Source organism: Physeter macrocephalus, chromosome 21 (assembly GCF_002837175.3).
Source record: "Physeter macrocephalus isolate SW-GA chromosome 21, ASM283717v5, whole genome shotgun sequence".
NCBI classification, from domain to species: Eukaryota; Metazoa; Chordata; class Mammalia; order Artiodactyla; family Physeteridae; genus Physeter; species Physeter macrocephalus.
The window spans coordinates 50,838,158-50,856,439 of NC_041234.1; the positions used below are offsets into that span (position 1 = coordinate 50,838,158).

The 18,282-nt window shown below is 42.9% G+C and overlaps 1 long non-coding RNA gene across 4 annotated transcripts in view; it reads right to left on the bottom strand.

Moving 5' to 3' along the window:
- The window catches only part of LOC102981613 (uncharacterized), a 30,427-nt gene extending 13,475 nt beyond the window's left edge, over positions 1 to 16,952 (bottom strand). Inside the window, exons 1-2 of one of the 4 annotated variants that reach the window (XR_002892652.3) lie at positions 16,200 to 16,952; positions 205 to 965 (exon numbers count right to left, since the gene is read on the bottom strand). This is a non-coding gene — a long non-coding RNA (uncharacterized lncRNA). Of the gene's footprint in view, positions 1 to 204; positions 966 to 1,025; positions 8,090 to 14,914 lie in introns of those variants that run through there. The other 3 variants (XR_002892650.3, XR_003677838.2, XR_002892648.3) reach the window with 3 other exon arrangements.
- Between the last annotated feature and the right edge of the window lie 1,330 nt (positions 16,953 to 18,282).

An 18,282-nucleotide genomic window follows, 5' to 3' on the forward strand; every position in this document is an offset into this window, starting at 1 on the left:
TGGCAGGGGGGGAAAACAAGTGAGGAAATATAGATATGAATTAAAAGGGGCAGTAAGAGAAGTCCAGCTCATTAATATGATTCTTCTTGCTCCTGCTGGGATACATGTATATGCACAAAAAAATGCTTCAAATTTGATGTTAATATTTTTCAGCTGGATCTTTGTGTTTGTTTAACATTAAAGAGGCTAAGCTTTTTTGCTTACCAAAGTATCTGTTGAAAAAGGCGAGGGGAAGAACATTATATCAACTTCATCATAAAGCAGGCGAGGTCACGGTTTTCTTATAAAACATACTTCTTCATTGCCCTCTTGCCAAATAGGTTCCACAAATATCTCAAACTAAAAAGACATTGCTACTCTCTGTTCTTGGGCAGAGATCTAACATATCAGATTTATACCCCCAATCCCTAGAGCTTGAAAACCATAAGCTTCAAACAATTAACAATCAACAATTTTTCAGCCTTGGCATATAGCCAAACACACTGGCTAGGCCTTATCTCTAATCACTTTCCATGCCTCCAAAAGAGGTAAAAACCAAATGACATTAAAATAAACCAATTGTACTACCCAGATGGCTGCAATATTTATTAATCACGTCCTGGACCAAAGACAAAAAGTTAACCCAGCTCCTTTAAGTTTATCCTATTAACTTCAAACCCTAGTGTGCTCCCTTTTTAAAGCTCTGTAACTTATAATTCACACAAGACAGCACTTGATTATCATATCCTAGAGTTATTTCAAGTGTGCTTATATTAGCTCCTTTAACAAGACAACCATCTTGGGGATGAGATTATATAGGACTATATCATTTCTACCCCTCACTTCAGTGTAACCGAGCATAGGGCCAGATACACAATACTAACTCTATAAATTTGTTTAACTCATATGGTGATATATAAATTGCAGATGAGGGAGAAACATGGAAGGAAACTTATAGGACCCTCTGACTTTTCTATGGATAGCATCTAAAAGAAAGAAAACAGAACAGGGAAAAGATTACTTAATAACTACAAAGTAGTACTTACAGTATTCTAAAGAGCCAGACTTCTTACAGCTGTCCAAGGAGCTAGTAGTGTAAACAGCACCCTGAGCTGGGCGAATCTTTTGACATCCTTCTCAGAGAAGAGTATCCTTTCTCAGTGATTACAAAGAACTGCTGGAGTGATAACTAGTTATTTGCTCCAGCAGTTCCATATTAAATACTTCTCTGCCAAACATCCTGTACACTAGAGCTGGAATATTATTCATTTTTACCAGGCAGCTATCTCACTGTTGAAATTTATATCCGAAAGAATGATTAGATCTTGGCTTATTTTTCTTTTCATATAAAATGGGGAAACTGGTTCCATCATTTCTAAGTCCTCACTTCAATGTGGTGCTTTAGGTTACTTTAAATTAGCAGAATTAAACAGGGGGCATTTTATGTAATAGATTAATCAAATAAATTGATCTATGGTTTTCAAAAGCACCTCAGCATATGTTCTCTCATTTTATCTTTTTACAGCAACCTTCTTGAAATAAGAAGGGGCTGGTTGGAGCTCCAGATGAAAAAATTTAAGGATTAGGAAGTTTAGGTAGTTTTTCTAAAAGTGAAAATTGTTAAAGCCCAAACAAGGAATGGTTTGAAAATGGTGGTAGAGCCCAAAGATACTGGTCTTAAGAGTTCCATTCTAGAACTCCTTTGATCATACTAAAATATCAAAGTCACAGTGGTCTATCCACAGACCCACCACCCTTAGTAAAATGAGAGACACTGGTCATCAGGTACATGGTATAAATAGGTTTTTAGACTTCAAAATTTCAATGACCAGGTTATCAATTCTACCTTGCAATCTTCCTTACAACATAAAAAATTAACAGTAACTTTTTGGTTGTATCTTGGCAGTTGACACTATACAATGGTAATATACAAGAGGAGAGGAGAGATTCTTAGCCAGGCAATCTGCTTTGAAAGGAAGAATGCACAGATAGTGCTAAACTTCCTTCCTGGGGAGACAATTTTCAATTGATACTTATGTATAATGAAAACCCAGAATAAAGGGTAGCAATTCAGTTCCCTTGGGTCTATCTTGCCTTGGGCATTTTGCCTAGTAAAGCAGTAAGAGGGGGGCAGGAATGGCTCCTGTCCCCAGAATGTGAAAATAATTGGAACTGGGATCATTAACAAATGCAGGAAAAGGAGTGAAGGCCCAGCCACCTAGTTCAGGCCTGCTTTTGGTAGTCAATACTGCACAAACACAACATCAAAGTGGTAGGGAGATCTGGGGCTGATGGGCTAAAAAATGGGACAATTAATACTGTGTTTAAAACACCGAAGGGGTTGTGGGAGGTCAGCACTACTCAGAAGTAATGCAAAGAAGGAAGTGGAAGGGTCCATGTCTAATGGGCCGGACCAAAGAAAGTGCAACCAAGGTATTACAGAAATTCAAAATGGGCAAAACAATGACATCTGAGATTGTTAACGTTTTAAGTCCAAGAGAAAAGCATTTTGCTCAGTCAACATTTCCCAGCAACAATGCAAAAGGGGCAGGGCAGGAGCGGGAGGGGCAAGAGAGCACAATCTTATCTGGATACATGGACACCTGAAATTGTGAGCAGTAATATTCCATAAGAAGGGTCCAAGGGCAGGCAAGGGATCTGGAGAGGGAAGATAATGGCAAGACTATGACTACTTGGAATTTGATACACTGGAGCCAATGCAAAAGGGGTGGGAGTATGGGTCGCTGTTTGATGGACAAGTTCACAGCATACTGCAGTGTTTATACTTTATTGTGCCATGGGAAACTGGAGCTAGGAATGCTTGCCTAACAAAGCCAGGGAGGAAAAACCCATTGCTAATTGCCATTGTGCTCATCAGCAGTCCCAGTAGAAGTTTTGTGTCATTAGCAGCCCCTGCTGTAATGCAAAGGGGGTGCAAGGGGATGCTATCCTACTCTAATAAGAAGGGAGAATAGATAATTGCAAATATTCACATTATCAGTCCAAAAATGGGGCCTTAGTCAGTACCCCTGATGTATACAGTGAGGGTACAGGGGTCCTATCTAATGATCGTACTTTTGATATGTTATTGGTGCATATTAATTGTCCAAGAGCTGAGGTCATGATAGTTAGCTGAGGGGATATGACATTAGTCTACTGATAAAGACAACAATTTCAATTATGTATATTAACGGTCCACTAGAAGGGACCTTGGGGGAAAACAGTATCCCCTGCAGTATTACAAAGGAGATAAAATAGTCCTAGAAGTAACAGGGTTGTGGAAAACTGCAATTCTGCACATTAACTGTCCAAATACAAAGGTCTTGGTGGTGGGCACAACCTACTGGAAGGCATAGGAAATGGGGGGGAGGAGGGGATCCTTGTCTACTGCCCAAGAACCAAATGCAATTATGCACATCAACAGGCCAAGGAATGGGGATTTAGGGGTCAGCAACCATGGTATACTGCAAATGGAGGGCAACAGGATAAGATGAACTAAGTTGCAATTATGTACATTAATGTCGAAGGGACATGGTGTGGCAATTAAAATCGTATACCTTGTACAAATATAAGGATCTTAAAGTAGCGGGCACTCCCTGCTAGAAGGCAAAGGGAGTGGGGAGATAGGTGTCCCCATCTACTGTACAGGAACATGCACAAATGCAATTATGCACAATAACAAGCCATAAAAGAGGCCTTAGTGATCAGTACCCCTGCTGTACTACAAAAGAGGTCTGAGAGGATAGGATCTTATCCATATGGGATGAGCCATGTGCAATTATGCACATTAATGTCCAAGGTGACTGGTTGTGGTCAGTTACAACTGTGCACCTTGACTGTCCAAATTTAACAAGTCTTGTGGAGGGGGCACTTCCTGCTGGAAGGACAGGGAATGGAGAGGTGTCCTTGTCTAGTGCACAGGAACCCAGACAAATACAATAACAGGACAAGAAATGGGACCTTAGGGGTCAAAATCTTTGTGGTACTTCAAAGGGGTTTGAAGGGGAAGGATCCTAATGTAATTGTCATTACTTGTATTTGAGAAAGGGGCCTTAAGTGGACAGTACCCCATGCAGTAAAGCAAAGAGTGTGAAAAGAGTCAGGGACACAAGTTAACTCAAAGGACCATGGACAATTGTAATTACACATAGTCACAGTCCCAAAACAAGGGCTTTAAGGTAGTAAGTAACCTGTGCTTCAATAAGTGGAGTCCTGATCTAAAAAGCACAGTTGTGGACAACTGAGAATGTGTACAAGACAACTAAGATTGTGCACATTAACTGCAGTAGTGTGTAAGATCTTGAGTAGTAGGCACCTCCTGCTGGAATATAAATAGAATGGGGAGGGTCCTTACCTGGTGTACAGGTACCAGAGCAAATGTAAGTATACACATTAACAGTCCAAGAAAACGAATCTTGGCTAGTCAGAAGCCCCTGCAGTAACGTAAATGGGGCAAGGAAATGGGATCCTAATCTAACATAGGGGAGCATGGGTTACTGAAATTATGCACATTTAAACTCTAGAGGAAAAGCAGCCACAGTTGATCAGGACCCCTGATGCAAAGGAGGTGAAATGGGATGGGATCCTAGTGTAATTCTGCACATTAACTGTCCAAAAGAGAAACTAGTCAGTAGTCCCTCCTATAATACTAAGAAGTCAAGATATTAGCTTGTCACAAGGGCACATGCACAATGAGTCCCAAGAGAAGGAATCTGAGTCACTAACATCCCCTGATATAATACAGAAAGGGAGGGATATTAGTTTAAAGAGAGGGGCCTTGAACACTGGAATTTTGTATGTAAATACTCCCAGAAAAAGTAACGGAGGTAATTAATACATCTTCTTATAAAACAAAGAGAGTACAAGGGACTTAAGTGAAAGATATATTTGTGGTCAATTACCATGGCTCACTTTATTCTAGTACAAAGGTCTTGAGTAAAGGGCATCCACCACTGAATACAAGGGAAATTAGTGAGGTCTTTATATACTGCAGAGGAAGAAGGACAAATACAATTGTGCATTAACAGTGAAAAGAAGGGGCCTTGGTGTTCAGGACCCTATGCTGTAATGCTGACAGGGTGTGAGAGGATGGGATGCACCACAACAGTCCCAAGTACCCTCTGTGGTAATGCAAAGCGAGTAGAAAGGGACTGGAAACTAGACTAACAGAAAGGACCATAGTTGCAGTTAAGCATCTTAAGAGTCCCCCAAACGCTCCCATGTAATGCAAAGGGAGTAGGAGGTAACGGAATCCTAGACCAACAGAAGGGAACACAGGTGCAATTACCATCATGACAGTCCCAAATGCCCTCCCAGGTAATGTAAAGGGAGTCATGGGATCCGAAACTAACAAAAGGGACCACATCTGCATTTAAACACATTCACAGTTCCAAGTACCTTCTGTGGTAATGCAAACAAAGCTGGGGGGCATGGACCCCAAACTAAGAGAAGGGACCACAGCTGCAATTAAACACTTTAATAGTCCCAAGTGCCCTCTGCTGTAATGCAAAGGGAGTAAGAGGGCATGGGAAGTGAGACTAAACAGAAGGGACCACAGATGCAATTAAGCACTTCAACAGTCCCAAATACACTCCTAGGTAATGTTAAGGGAGTTAGAAGGCATGGAATCCTAGATTAACAAAACGGATTACAGCTGCATTTAAGCACCTTTCAGTCCCAATATCAACAAGTAATACAAATGAGTAGAAAGGGATGAGATCCTAGAATTACAGAAGGGACCACAGCTAAAAACGAGCACAGTGACAGTCCCAAATATGTTCCCAAGTTATGTGAGGGAATTGGAGTGCTTGAGAAAGTACATTTAACAGATGGGACTACAGCTGCCACTAACCACTTTAAAGGTCTCAAATACCTCTGCAGTCATGCAAAAGGAGATAGGTGGGAATGGGATCCTAGGTTAACATAAGGGATTGTACCTGCATTTAATAAGCACATTAACAGTCCCCTGTAGCCTCTGTGGAAACACAAATCAAGTAGGAGGGGATGGGATCCCAGACTAACAGAAGGGACAGGAGTCCAATTAAAATAGTCCCAAGTGCCCTCTGCAGAAACGCAAAGGGAGTTAGGTGGGAATGGGATCCTAGGTTTAAAAAATAGTACTGTACCTGCATTCAAGCACAGTAACAGTCCATTGTACACTGTGGTAATGCAAATCAAGGAGGGAAAGGGAGTCTAGACAACAGAAGGGACAGCAGCTTCAATGAAGCCCATTAACAGTCCCAAGTACCCTTTGCAGTGATGAAAAGGGAGTTAGGTGGGAATGTATTTCAAGGTTAACATAAGGGACTGTACCTGCATTTAAGCACATTGAAAGTCCCTTGTAGCCTCTGGGATGAAGCAAAGGGAGTTAGTAGGAATGGGATCCCACCTTACAAAGGGACTATAACTGCATTTAAGCACATTAACAGTCCTTTGTACCCTCTTTTATAATGCAAATTGAGTAGGCGGGCATGGGAATCTAGACCGACAGATGAGACTGTATAGGCAGGTAAACGCATTAACAGTCCCAAGTACTCTCTGCAGTCATGCAAAGGGAGTTACGTGGGAATGGGATCATAGGTAACATAAGGGACTGTAGTGCCATTTAAGCACATTAAAGTCCCTTGTACACTCTGTGGTAATGTAAAGTAGGAGGGAATGGGATTCTAGACTAAGAGAGAAACCATAGCTGCATTAAAGCTTGTTAACAGTCCCAATTACCATCTGCAGTCATGAAAAGGGAGTTAGGTGGGATTTCGGGGTTAACTCAAGGCACTGTACCTGCATTTAAACACATTAGCAGTCCCTGGTAGCCTCTTTGGTAATGCAAATGGAGGCAGGTGGAAATGGGATCCTTGAACTCTACCTGCATTTAAGCACCATAACAGTCCCTTGTACCCTCCAGTGGTAATGTAAATCCTGTAGGAGGGGATGGGATCCTAGACTAAGAAAAGGGACTGTGGCTTCAGTAAAGCCCATTAATAGTCCCAAATACCCTCTGCAGTCATGCAAAGGGAGTTAGGTGGGAACAAGATCCTAGGTTAACATAAGGGACTGTATCTGCATTTAAGCACTTCAGCAGTACTTTGTAGCCTCTGTGGTAGTGCAAAGGGAGTTAGGTGGAAATGGGATCCTGGTTATCATAAGGGACTGTAGACCCATTTAAGTACATTAACCATCCCTTCTACCCTCTCTGGTAATGCAAATCAAGAAGGAAGGGAACGGATCCTAGACTAACAGAAAGGACTGTAGTTGCAATCAATCGCATTTAAAGTCCCAAGTATTCTCTGCAGTCATACAAAGGGAGTTAGTTGGGGGTGGGATCCAAGATTACCATAACGGACTATAATTGCATTTAAGCACGTTAACAGTCCCTTGTACAGTCAGTGGTAATGCAAAGGGGATTAGTTGGGAATGGGATCCTAGGTGAAACAATAAAGGGGACTATACCTGCATTTAAGCACATTAACAGTCCCTTGTATCCTCTGTGATAATGTAAATCTGTAGGAGGGGATGGGAATCTAGACTAAGAGAAGGGACTGTAGCTGTGATTAAACCCATTAACAAGTCCCATGTAGGCTCTGCATTAATGAAAAGGGAGTTAGGTAGGAATGGGATCCTAGGTTAACATAAGGGACTGTAGTTGCATTTAAGTACATTAATAGTTATACAGCTTGTGGCAATGCAAACCGTGTAAGAGAGGATGGGAATGTACACTAACAGAAGGGAATGAAGCTGCAATAAGCTCATTAACAGTCCCTAGTACCCTCTGCCGTCAGGAAAGGGAGTTAACTGGAAATGGAACCTTAGGTTACATAAGGGACTGTAGCTCCATTTAAGCACATAAACAATCCATTGTACTCCCTTTGGTAATGCAGATTGAGTAGGAGGGCATGGGAATCTGGACTAACAGAAGGGGCTTGTAGCTCTAATTGAGCCCATTAACAGTCCCAAGTACCCTCTGCAGTCGTGAAAAGTTAGGTGGGGATGGGATCCTAGGTTAACATAAGGAGCTGTAGCTGTTTTTAAGCCCATTAACAGTCCCTTGTAGGGCCTGTGGTAACGCAAATCATGTAGGACTGGATGGGAATCTAGGGTAACAGGGTTGACTGTAGCTACTTTTAAGCACAGTAACAGTCCCTTGTACTCTCTGTGGTAATGCAAAGGGAGTTAGGTGAGAATAGGATCCTACCTTAAAAAAGCGACTGTTTCTACATTTAAGCATATTAACAGTCCCTTGTATCCTCTTTGGTAACCTAAAGGGAATTAGGTAGGGATAGGATCCTAGACTAACGGAGGGGACAGTAGTGCAACTAAGGCCATTTAAAAGTCCTATGTAGGCTCTGCAGTAATGGAAGGAAGATAATTAGGGATGGGATCCTAGGTTAAGACAGGGGACTGTAGCTGCATTTAAGCCCATTAAAAGTCCCAAGTACCTTCTGCAGTCATTAAAAGGGAGTTAGGTGGGAATAGGGTCCTAGATAAACATAAGGGACTGTAGCTGCTTTTAAGCACAGTAACAGTCCCTTGTACCCTCTGTGGTAGTGCAAGGGAGTTAGGTGGGAATGGGATCATAGGTAGACATAAGAGACTGTAGATGCATTTAAGCACAGTAGCAGTCTCTTGTACACTCTGGGATAATGCAAATTGAGTAGGTGGGATGGACTCCTAGATTAACAGAAGGGACAGCAGTGCCATTAAGCCCATTAACAAGTCCATGTAGGCTCTGCAGTCATGAAAAGGGAGTTAGGTGGCAATGGGATCCTAGATTAACATAAAGGACTGTAGCTCTATTTAAGCACATTAGCAGTCCTTTGTATGTACCTTCTGTGTTAATGTAAATCCTGTAGGAGTGAATGGGAGTCTAGACTAACAGAAGGGACTGTAGCTGCAATAAAACCCATTAACAGTCCCAAGTACCCTCTGCAGTCATTCAAAGAGCTTTAAATGGGAATGGGATCATAGGTAAACATGAGAGACTGTAGATGCATTTAAGGATGTTAACAGTCTCTACACTCTGGGGTAATGCAAATCAAGTAAGAGGGATGGGCTCCTAGACTAATAGGAGGGACAGCAGTGCAATTAAGCCCATTAACAAGTCCCATATAGGCTCTGCATTAATGAAAAGGAAGTTAGGTGGGAATGGGATCCTAGGTTAACATAAGGGACTATAACTCCATTTAAGCACATTAACAGTCCCAGTTACCCTATGTGATAATGCAAATCCAGTAAGAAGGAAACTGATTCTAGATTAACAGAAGGGACTGTAGCTGCAGTAAAGCCCATTAACAGTCCCAAGTACCCTCTGCAGTCATTAAAAGGGAGTCAGGTGGGAATAGGGTCCTAGATAAACATAAGGGACTGTAGCTGCTTTTAAGCACAGTAACAGTCCCTTGTACCCTCTGTGGTAGTGCAAGGGAGTTAGGTGGGAATGGGATCATAGGTAAACATGAGACTGTAGATGCATTTAAACACAGTAGCAGTCTCTTGTACACTGGGATAATGCAAATTGAGTAGGTGGGATGGACTCCTAGATTAACAGAAGGGACAGCAGTGCCATTAAGCCCATTAACAAGTCCATGTAGGCTCTGCAGTCATGAAAAGGGAGTTAGGTGGCAATGGGATCCTAGATTAACATAAAGGACTGTAGCTCTATTTAAGCACATTAGCAGTCCTTTGTATGTACCTTCTGTGTTAATGTAAATCCTGTAGGAGTGAATGGGAGTCTAGACTAACAGAAGGGACTGTAGCTGCAATAAAGCCCATTAACAGTCCCAAGTACCCTCTGCAGTCATTCAAAGAGCTTTAAATGGGAATGGGATCATAGGTAAACATGAGAGACTGTAGATGCATTTAAGGATGTTAACAGTCTCTACACTCTGGGGTAATGCAAATCAAGTAAGAGGGATGGGCTCCTAGACTAATAGGAGGGACAGCAGTGCAATTGAGCCCATTAACAAGTCCCATATAGGCTCTGCATTAATGAAAAGGAAGTTAGGTGGGAATGGGATCCTAGGTTAACATAAGGGACTATAACTCCATTTAAGCACATTAACAGTCCCAGTTACCCTATGTGATAATGCAAATCCAGTAAGAAGGAAACTGATTCTAGATTAACAGAAGGGACTGTAGCTGCAGTAAAGCCCATTAACAGTCCCAAGTACCCTCTGCAGTCATTCAAAGAGCTTTAAATGGGAATGGGATCATAGGTAAACATGAGAGACTGTAGATGCATTTAAGGATGTTAACAGTCTCTACACTCTGGGGTAATGCAAATCAAGTAAGAGGGATGGGCTCCTAGACTAATAGGAGGGACAGCAGTGCAATTGAGCCCATTAACAAGTCCCATATAGGCTCTGCATTAATGAAAAGGAAGTTAGGTGGGAATGGGATCCTAGGTTAACATAAGGGACTATAACTCCATTTAAGCACATTAACAGTCCCAGTTACCCTATGTGATAATGCAAATCCAGTAAGAAGGAAACTGATTCTAGATTAACAGAGGGACTGTAGCTGCAGTAAAGCCCATTAACAGTCCCAGGTACCCTCTGCAGTCATTAAAAGGGAGTCAGGCGGGAATAGGGTCCTAGATAAACATAAGGGACTGTAGCTGCTTTTAAGCACAGTAACAGTCCCTTGTACCCTCTGTGGTAGTGCAAGGGAGTTAGGTGGGAATGAGATCATAGGTAAACATGAGACTGTAGATGCATTTAAGCACAGTAGCAGTCTCTTGTACACTCTGGGATAATGCAAATTGAGTAGGTGGGATGGACTCCTAGATTAACAGAAGGGACAGCAGTGCCATTAAGCCCATTAACAAGTCCATGTAGGCTCTGCAGTCATGAAAAGGGAGTTAGGTGGCAATGGGATCCTAGATTAACATAAAGGACTGTAGCTCTATTTAAGCACATTAGCAGTCCTTTGTATGTACCTTCTGTGTTAATGTAAATCCTGTAGGAGTGAATGGGAGTCTAGACTAACAGAAGGGACTGTAGCTGCAATAAAACCCATTAACAGTCCCAAGTACCCTCTGCAGTCATGAAAAGAGAGTGAGGTGGGAATGGAATCCTAGGTTAAAGAAAGGGGGGGGATTGTACGAGCATTTAAAAGCACATTAACAGTCCCTTGTGTCCTCTTTGGTAATCTAAAGGGAATTAGGAGGTAATTAGCTCTAATGGGATCCTAGGCTAAGATAAGGGACAGTAGTACAATTAAGCCCATTAGCAAGTTCTATGTAGGCTCTGCAGTAATGAAAAGGGAGATAGTTGGGGATGGGATCCTAGGTTAACATAAGGGACTGCAGCTGCATTTAAGCACATTAACAGTCCCTGTACCCTCTGTGGTAATGCAAATCCAATAAGAAGGAAACTGATTCTAGATTAACAGAGGGGAATCATATCTGCAATAAAGCCCATTAACAGTCCATTGTCCCCCTTTTGGTAATGCAAATAGAGTAGGAGGGCATGGGACTCTACTAACAGAAGGGACTGTAGCTCTAATGGAGCCTATTAACAGTCCCAAGTACCCTCTGCAGTCATGAAAAGAGAGTGAGGTGGGAATGGAATCCTAGGTTAAAGAAAGGGGGGGGATTGTACGTGCATTTAAAAGCACATTAACAGTCCCTTGTGTCCTCTTTGGTAATCTAAAGGGAATTAGGAGGTAATTAGCTCTAATGGGATCCTAGGCTAAGATAAGGGACAGTAGTACAATTAAGCCCATTAGCAAGTTCTATGTAGGCTCTGCAGTAATGAAAAGGGAGATAGCTGGGGATGGGATCCTAGGTTAACATAAGGGACTGCAGCTGCATTTAAGCACATTAACAGTCCCTGTACCCTCTGTGGTAATGCAAATCCAATAAGAAGGAAACTGATTCTAGATTAACAGAGGGGAATCATATCTGCAATAAAGCCCATTAACAGTCCATTGTCCCCCTTTTGGTAATGCAAATAGAGTAGGAGGGCATGGGACTCTACTAACAGAAGGGACTGTAGCTCTAATGGAGCCTATTAACAGACCCAAGTACCCTCTGCAGTCATGCAAAGGGATTTAGACAGGAATGGGATCATAGGTAAACATAAGAGACTACAGATGCATTCAAGCACAGTAACAGTCTCTCATACATTCTGGGGTAACACAAATTGAGTAGGAGGGATGGGATTCTAGACTAACAGAAGGGACAGCAGTACAATTAAGCCCATTAACAAGTCCATGTAGGCTCTGCATTAATGCAAAAGGAGTTGGGGGGGATGGGTTCCTAGATTAACATAAGGAACTGTAGCTCCACTTAAGCACATTAACAGTCCCTTGTGCCCTGCCCTTTGTGGTAATGCAAATCGAGTAGGAAGATAATGGATTCTAGAGTGACAAAAGGAACTGTAGCTGCAATAAAGCTCATTAACAGTTCCAAGTACCCTCCACAGTACCCTCCTCACTCAAAGGGAGTTAGGTGGGGATGAGTTCCTAGGTTAACATAAGGGACTGTAGCTGTATAAGTCCATTATCAGTCCCTTGTACTGCCTGTAGTAATGCAAATCATCTAGGAGGGGAATGGGTGCTAGACTAACAGAGGGGTCTGTAGCTGCAATCAAGCCCATTAACTGCCCGAAGTATCCTCTGCTGTAATGCAAAGGCAGTTAGCTGGGGATGGGATTCTAGTTTAAAGAAAGGAGTCATTGGGACTGCAATTTTGCACATGAACAGTGTCAGGAAATGGCCTTAGATAATTAGCACCTTTCAGAAGTAAAGATGGTGCAGCGTTCCTGATACAAAAGGCTCAGGTGTAATAATTAGGTTTGAGCACATAAAATGTCCTAGTGCAGAGTTCTTAAGTAGTAAGGGTCCTCTGCTGGAATACAAAGCGGGTGGGTGTGACTAATTCACAGGACATTTACAAATGCAACTATGAACATTATCAATTCAAGAGAAGGTTCCTTGAGAGTTTGACCCATATAGCATGCAAATGGGATACAGTGGCCCATTAAAATGGACAGGACTCTGGACAACTGCAACTGTGCAAATTAACTGTCGAAAAGCTGAGTTCTTGAATAATCAATCTGCACGACCTAGCAGTATTCCACTGAGTGTGGGATCTCATTTTTTATTGCATGGGACCATAGATATATGCAATTATGCACATCAATTGTCTAATAAGAGAAGGGACTTTGGGTAATCACAACTCCTCAAAAGAAATGGCACAGAGGTAAGGGATATCCTAGACTAATGGGTGGGACCATGGGAAATGAGGATTTTACATATTAATGCAAAGTGATAAGTAGTCCGAACTGCCTAGGAGCAATGAAGAGCATGGGTGGGTCTTACCTGTTAGGCAGGACCATGACTAACAGTGATTGTATCCATTAATATTCCAAAGTAAAGGACTTTGAGGATTGAGCACTTCTGCTGTAGTGCAAAAAAGTTGCAAAGGACTTGTGTAATGAACAATTGGGATTCTTCTTATTAATAATTCAAGGAAGATGATCTCAGATAGTCAGCACTGTCTAATAGCAATGCGAATGGGATGGAGGGTCATTGATTAATGGGGAAGACGATGTACAGTTTGGTACTTTAATTGTCCAAGAACAGCAGGACTCCCGAAAAGCAGGGCAAAATTGGTAGGATGCCTTTGTTTAATGGACAAGGCTATGACAATTGGGACTGAGCACATTAACTGTGGAACAAAAAATCTGGGTTTTCTGTGCCCCCTGCTGAATGCAAAAGGGTTTTTGACTGGGATCTAATCCAATGGGCAGGATTATGAACAATTAGAATTTCACTCAGTGCAAACAGTTTAGGTGGTCAGCACAGTATATATGCACTGTCCAGAAAACTGGGATTGTGACTACTGCAGCAATGACAGAGGAATGGTTTCTCCTTCCTTAAGGACAGGGGATTGAGAAGATTATGAGTAACTAGACTTATGAAAGCTCTCAATTAATTAACATTTCCTAACATTAATGCAAAGGGTGTGTGGATTCTTTGTTCTAACATGGGACAATGGACAAAAGGGATTCTGTACATTAATTGAAAATGGTGACTTGGGTAGTCAGCATTCAAGATCTCCAATGCTAGAGGCAGACAGGGTATCCCAGTCTACTGGGTGAGCAACGGACAACTTATTTTTAGCACTGAATCAATGCAAATTTCACGGTCTTTAGGGAGAAACAGGACTGAGGCTGGGCTGGGGCTGGGGCTGGGGCTGGGGCTGGGGCTGGGGCTGGGGCTGGGGCATGGGCAGGGGCTGGGGCAGGGCCAGGGGCCGGGGCAGGGCCAGGGGCCGGGGTCGGGGCTGGGGCCAGGGCTGGGGCTAGGGCCAGGGCTGGGGCCAGAAAGGGGGTTGCTGGGAACAGGGCTGGGGTGGAGCTAGAGGCTGTGGAGGAAAGGAACCACAGAAAATTGAAATTATGAGCAATAATACTCCAATATAATAAGTTCGAATAGAAGAAGCAAGTCCACAGCAATTCAAGTTTCCTGCAGATAGGGTGGTCATTAGTCAATTAGTGCAGCATTAAGGGTGGGAACAAAGCAAGGCCTGGACCGGAGTGGACCTTCAAATATTCCTTTTTACATTCAGTTATAACGTTAAATTTTTAATTAACTACTTCTGTTCTATAAGACTCTTCAAAAATCCAAAGGGAAGTAGCTTATTAAGTCAGCCCCAAAGTAAAAAACAGTAAAAACTTTTAAATGGCTTATTATTTTACTTTGAATATCTAAAGACAAAAAAAGTTTAAGCAATTTGTAGAAAAAGAAACTGAAAACTTTAAGGAATTTTAAAGGAACTCAAACATGAAAAACAATTAAATGTAACTGAAGTCTACAAATAAAGCCCCTAAATACATTTCCATAGTAGTCCCTTAAGGCTTAAATCGAACATTAGCAAACCACATAATCAAACTATGTATGACCTCCAAGAAACAAATTGAAATCAAAATCCGACCCCAGCATTAGCCACGGGGTAGGTGTTCCTCTTGAGGAAGGCAGGGATTCCTCTTCTGCCACCTGTTGGCCAACGATCATCTGCGATCCATTCTGGTCCTTGCCACGACTCACCGCCATTTTCACACTTGGCAGGCATGGAGCACTGCCCCTGGCCAAAGTGCAGAAGAGCAGAGGCGGGGTTGGCGGGGGCGGGTAGTACACTAGCCTTAGGCCACGGCACCAATGCAGAGGAATGGTGTGAAGTTCAGCCCGCACAACCTAATATCCTGCACTGCAAGTGGCAATGCTGGAGGGGAGGGAGCAAGTGAAAGGGGAGGGAGGTGGAAAGGCCAAATGTCCTTGGAAAGACCTTGGTACCACCCACTGGGAGTAGTACAAACGTGGCCGGTCCTGACTGGCTGAATAGAGACGGTAGCGAGGTGCTATGCTAACTCTTGTCTAATTCCATCCTCCACTAACTGGCTGCGACCAATTCCACCATCCTTTCTGATTGGGTGGGTCATGCGGCAATCTAACACCAATCCCTCCTTTCCCTTTTTCGCGGCAAAGCCCGCCATCTTTAACAATGCGGCAGGCCCTCCTGGTGCAAAGCCCGCCAAGAATGTAACGGTCGCTCACCCCTGCCATGACGCCCACGTGACAAACTGCCATGATATCCACATGACAAGGTCAGCCATATTGTCCCTGCGGCAAAACCTGTCAGGAAATGCACACGGCAAAGACAAAGGCCCGCCATGTTTTAGACTGCGGCAAGTACTTAAACCGCCATCTTTTACTATGCAACAGAATATTTCCACCGCCATGCTGCACACTAGAACAAAGACACCCATGATGTGGCTTCCCGCCACTGGAACACTGCGGCAAAATGGATCCGCCATTTTGAACACTCTAACAAAGCAGAGAGCCATGCTAAGCAATGCTGCAAAGTCAAAATCGCCATTTTGAACCCTGCGCCTAGGTCCTCTCCCTCTCATTTTCGATTAGCCTTTTGTAATGTGACACAGGATGATCCTGTTTTTCCACCTCATGATACCACAATTCATGCAAAACTCCTAAGATGACCCAAATCAGCTCATTCAAAACACTTAACTCATGCAATGCATATCATTTCCTCTGCCTGTCCCACTATTCATCTTACCTTCCTGGTTTATACTTAGCACAACTAGCCCTCAGCCAAGCTGGGCGGCAATTCTAAAGTGGCCGCCATCTTTCCTCCCCAGCCTAACCAACCCCCTAGCCTAACTGCAAAGTCATCTCCCAGCCAAAGCCGTAGGTCCACTCACACAACACCAAACGATTAGCAGCAACATTTTGTAGACATTCCAGATAGCACAACGAACCACAAAACCCAACACTTTTCCATCCATAAAAAGCCCCGATGGGCGATGAAAAAAAAAAATCTAAGCAGGTATCCACGGCCCCGATGGGCAAGGAAAAAAAAATATTAAAGCAGGTATCCGAGGCCCCGATGGGCAAGGGGAAAAAAAAAAAAATCAAAGCAGGTATCCAAGGCCCCGATGGGCCAAAATATAAATTTAAAAAAAAAAAAGGCAGGTATCCATTGCCCCGTTGGGCCAGAGGGTTGGGGAGAGAGGGGGTACACAGCAGGTATCCGAGGCCCCGATGGGCTAAGGGAAAAAAAAATTAAAAGCAGGTATCCGCGGCCCCGATGGGCAAAAAAATAACAATATTAAAACCAGGTATCCACAGCCCCGATGGGCAAAATATAGAAAAGGGGGAGAAAAAGAAAACTAAACCACAAAAAACCAGAGGAGTCAACCAAAAATCATTCCAAAGGAAAATTCCTTTAAAATGGAAAACTGCCTAAAAATACCCCAAATATCTGTAAAATAGCGAGGTGTCAAGAAAATACTAGGAGAAATTTCAGATTTTTAAAAATATTTTATGAATTTTTGGTGAATTTTTTAAAAGAAATACGCCATAAGGCATGGTTGGGGGCTGGAAAATGTTCCAGAAAGAACCACACAGGCAAAGAGATCCAATATGAGCAAGCTTCTACTCCGGGAAAAGAAGAAATATGGCGGTCGCAGCAAAGTGCAGAGCTTTAAGAAGTGAGAGGGAGGGGACTGAGGGCGGAGGGAGTAGAAGAGGAGTGGCCTAGAAGATTGAAAGCCAGACATATTTGTAGTTTAGCCAGCTCAAAAATTTACCCAGTAACAAGAAAAAAAGAGATTTCAAAAAAAAACAGCAACATACTAAAAAGAACATTAGACTGGAGGTAGGCTTCATTTCTAGTCTAGGAGCCACGACTTCAAAGGGTTTTCAATGGGTTCGCATCTGTAAAATAGGGACGTTGAGTAAATCAAATTAGATAACTGATGTTAAAATTCTCCACAAACAGTATAGCAAATGAAAAGGTTTTAGTTTAATTTGGTTTTGAAATAGGAGGAAAGGGGAAGTAGGGCTTTGATATGTTAATAAAGTATCCAAATACCTCATTTAGACAGAATGTATAACTGCCCCACCAAACGTTTGAACCAAAGAAGCTAGGAAGGGGCAATACATTAAGGTTAGAACCCTCTTCAAGGGACTTTCCCTTCCGTTATCTAATGTGATAGTGAAGGTTTACTCGAAAAAGAGACCCATAAAGGTTACACGATGTGCTCAAAGTCACACACCGTGATTCTGAGTCAGTGTATTTTCTACTCCAGCACTCTGCCTGTGTGGCCCCTGATAATAGAAGACTGGAAGTGCTTCTAAGTGAACAAGAGAGAGGAAGGAAAAGACATTTCACAGAATGCCGATTTAGCCCCTAAATAATCTATATTATTTGTAATTTTTAAACTGTGAAACCTTAATCTTTAGTATTTTTCTACTTCCTCCGTGAATCTGATGACCCCAACAATGAAGCAGTCATAAGAGTAGAGTAGCGAAGTTCACCCGCTGCCAATAACTGGTAGGAAAATGTTCATATAAAAGCCAAAGCTTGGGCTTCCCTGGTGGCGCAGTGGTTGAGAGTCTGCCTGCCGATGCAGGGGACACGGGTTCGTGCCCCGGTCCGGGAAGATCCCACATGGCGCGGAGCGGCTGGGCCCGTGAGCCATGGCCGCTGAGCCTGCGCGTCCGGAGCCTGTGCTCCGCAACGGGAGAGGCCACAACAGTGAGAGGTCCGCGTACCGCAAAAAAAAAAAAAAAAAAAAGCCAAAGCTTCTCCCAGAAAGCTGGCTATTTATGTGAGAAGCAATTAATCTCCTAAACCATCCTATCCGGTTTATCAGAGAAACAATAGAGAAACTAAGGGAGACGATGGATACTAAGTATTACACACAACTCCTAGAAAATCGAAGGATACATTGCCCTCCCAGTGGCTGAACTGGAAAGTGTAACTATTAACCCAAATAGTAT